Source organism: Notothenia coriiceps, unplaced genomic scaffold (genome assembly GCF_000735185.1).
Source record: "Notothenia coriiceps isolate Sejong01 unplaced genomic scaffold, NC01 NC01_scaffold00034377, whole genome shotgun sequence".
NCBI classification, from domain to species: domain Eukaryota; kingdom Metazoa; phylum Chordata; class Actinopteri; order Perciformes; family Nototheniidae; genus Notothenia; species Notothenia coriiceps.
In genome coordinates, this window is record NW_011367078.1 from 287,482 (window position 1) to 291,565 (window position 4,084).

The following is a 4,084-nucleotide window of genomic DNA, read 5'->3' on the forward strand; positions in this document are numbered from 1 at the left end:
GGGGTGGGACACATTGTCCAGCAGGGAGGACAGGCTGCCATTCTCCTGTCTCCCACCTCTCCAACAGTGTCCAGAGGACTCCCCAGGACAGAGTTGTCCTTCTTTATCAGAACCAGAATATGGAAATCCAGTTTAGAGCATGAGAGAAAAAAAACTCAAGGATCCAAAGTGAGGCTGGAGTGTGTCCAGGCAGCAGAGAGGTTAGTTTGGTTGTGCGTCACAGAGGATGGTGGACACACACATCCTCACTAACATCAAGCCACACACAGACAAGTAAATGACAAGGGAGAGCAGACAATCTGCCACAATGCAGCCTGATCCCCACAGGCAAATTACAACTCTGGCCAGTCAGAACAGCCTCAACAGTACCAGCTCAGCCCAAATCCAAAAACCCTCTGCACTGCTTTCTATATTTTAAATTATTTCATTCAAGGCGATTTGGATTGAAAGCCGTGTCTAAGAGGCATATAAAAGTGTCTGTATCCTGTCCAGTGCAGCAGGAACTACTTATATCTAAATAGGGGAATGGGTAAGAAAGACAGATTTACAACACCGTAATCGCAGTGGGACATCCGAGGTATTTCCGAAAATCTTTCCTTTGTATTTTGAGCCCTTGTGTATCCATTTGTTTTTCTGTGTTTGTGTGTCAGTGTGTGTGTAAGCTATCCCAGGCAGGGAGAGCCAAGTGCGGTTGCTATTTGTGTAAACAGTGGATGGCTGTTCAGGCCTTTTATTTTACACACCAACGCCACGGGCCCTCTGTGTAATGTTTTATAATAGGTAATTACAAGGAGAGGCTTTTCTTTCCAAGACTCGATATATAACCCAGATCTAAACAGAAAGGCGAGCCTCACCACAGAACCTAAACAAGGTATTGAGGACATTGAGCCATTGTAAAATTAAAAATGTTCCAACATCATTATTTATTCATGGAAGCGCTTGCTTAGAAGCCATGCTCTTTTTCCAGCACCACACTGATTCACATCCATATGGTTGCATACATTCACACCTGGGCGGTGCCAGAGTGGTGAAAGACAGACTGCAGCTCCCTTTCAATGCCTGCTGGGTTGGAAAGATGTGAGCTAGCAAGCCAGCAGAAAAAGTTAAACATTATTTAAAGTGGAATTATGAACTCAAGTCTTCCTGATTTGATTATTTAAATAAAGGAAGAATGGGAAGTAGTATAACATGGATAAACTGCTCACATCCACGTACATACATAAATAATATACATCTATGTTTCCTATCACTGTGGGTGTTACTAGGTATTTATTGAAATATATCAGCAAGGCACCAACAGAAAAGTATACATGAACACGTAACTATTTATAACTATATAAAGTATACATAAAAAAACTAAAAATCTTTAGCACATGCTATGTTTATTCCACAATAAAATGACTGCATTGTTAGGTCTATACTTTGCTTCATGTTTTGATTATGGAACAAGTCTTTAGGCCTTCTGCATGTAAACTTGGGTATTTCTTATCAAGGAGCTGTGGGCTGGGATGACAGATTTGTGTTGATTTTTGAAGTAGAGGGGATGTGAAACTCAACGCTATGTGTTGGAGGGGGTTTACAAAGGATGAGATTCTGAGGGTAAGGAGGCGAGGGGAGGAACCTGATGACATGTTAGATGTCAGGGTTTCAGTGCTGGAGCTGCTGAGGGTGCTGAGTGAAAAGGGGATGAGCTGCCAGCAGCGTGGGGCCACAGCTGGATCCTGACTGGGGATGCCCCCTCAGCTTGTACTATATGCATTTTCTTTTAAAAACATACACACCCTTAAATGACTTAAATAAGTATATGCATGTATATGCATTTGTGATTTTAAAAGGACTATACCGGTGTTGTTGCGAGTAGCAGCTATTAAACTGAAAGTTGTTGGGTAAAATGTACTGTAACATTTTGTGCATGATACTTTTTATGTTACAAGATATGATTTTGTATTATGGTTTTTAATAATACCCTCTAAGGATAGAGGGTGTCTTTTTTTCTGACACTGATATTCTGAACAATCTGTGCTGTTGTATTAGCTGTAAAGTGTCTCTACTGTAGGCTATTTTTATTATATGTACAGCACTTTGGCTCGACCAAAAATCGTTTATAAATATGCTATATAAATAAAACTTGATTTGATTTTTAAGGAATCCTTATTAAGATCTTGTCAGAGGAAAATCCTGGAAATTACTGCTTCTTCTAACTTCTAAAACAAACCAGCATGACTGAAATACGGTATATGGCTAAAATGTGCAAAACCACCGGTATACTTCTTTAGTAGTCTTATTCTTATTAGATACATTTTAAGGTTATTATAAGGCATTTGTTTAATATTTTTAAATGGATATGTTTTTGAGCTCAGTGAGTCAAAGAGATGCTGCACTGAGAGTTTGTGAACATGTGAATGGTGTTGGGATTAGATGTTTGTGTGTACTTAAAAGGAAAGTGTCCAACTAAAAATCAAAGACACCTGTGGGCCTGGAAAGGATTAGATGGACATGAGAGTATTGAGGGGGAGAAAACAATGGACGATCGTGCGATCGCTGCTCTCGAGGGACTGCATTTCCTGCCACAGATCATAGAAAAAAGATGAGAAAACAAAACCTATTGTTGGCTGTTTACAACTACAAAAAGAAACACAGAATTATTACTCAGCAAAACATGAATGTTGCAAAAGTATTATAGTTTGATGGATGCAATAGTGGTGAAATATATACTGATGTGTGACTGTGGCTGCGAGGGAGTGCGGTCTTCTTTCAACCAGAAGGTTGTTACTAGGTACGACTATGGGTATTTTCTTAGTTTTGGGGAAAACTTTGACAGTCTTTTAATGTTTCTTTTATTATCTTTTCTTTTGAATGACTGTTTTTAAATGCCTTTGTCTGAAGGTATTTCATTTTTGTAAAGCACCTTGAATTGCCTTGTGTTGAAAGGTGCTATATAAATTAACTTGCCTTGCCTATATAAGTGCAGTCCATTTACCATGTTTTGGAACAGCCAACAATGAATGGTGGGCAGCGATTGATGTGTTGCACTCTTTATACTTGTGACAGTGTAATTTAGTTATCATAGGAGAGTTTTAGAATGCACGTGTGACTGCAGAGTTTAATGATCTCTTCACTGACATGGAGCCAAAAAGGCCACCAGCAGCAAAGGTTGACTGGTGTCTGTGGACTGGGCGCTTTATTAGGATACAAAGAAGAAAGAACGAGCTCTCCTGGGTCCTCGTGTTACTGCCGCTCACTGACGGCAACAACAGAGGCTTCTGTCAGAGAGGAGGACCAAGTGATTCAGAGCGTATCGAAAGAGGAAGTAAACTAGAAGAGACATAAGAGACGATGTTGAGAGGACAAGATGGATGGAATTGGGTTGGGAGGTTTTTCTCTTAAAGAGGACCTATCATGCAAAATGCACTTTACACATATTATGTATGTATAAAAGACATCACATATTATGTGTCCCCGGTGTTCCAGGGAACTCACCAAGTGTCAGAAAACACAACCCTCTCTCTTTTCCTCCATACCCAAATCTCTAAAAACAGGGCTGCTACGGATTTGATACATGTGGATTTTTGATTTGCACCTCTATGACGTAATAGAGGTGCACTCCGCCTGATTGGTCAACTCTCCACCTATCAGGGGAATGAGAGGGAGGGCCACGGCCATAGAGAACCGCAGTGACGCGTCGTAAAACCCGGAAGTAAACTTCTTCCGGTTCCTTCGCGAAAAACCAATGCAAATTCTCCATAGGATTTTGGAAAATAGCTCGAAATAAGGTCTGTGGTTGACACACATTTAAGAGAGGGATCACGTTTTGTTCAGCCGGATAATCTCCACATGTCAACCCTACTTTTATAATTTTTGAATCATAAATCTAGTCGCCAAAAGCGAAATGCTAACGTTATGCTATAAACGAACTACAAGCCAGTACAGCAGCAGGGTCGCACGACTTCAACGTCACGCCAACTTAAGATCGTTTCAACTGACTTGCACTGAAACTGCACTTTGAACACTTTAAATATATTAACATTTTAAACTGTATACCCCGATTATCTAGGCCCTTTTTGTTTAATGTATACCACGTTTA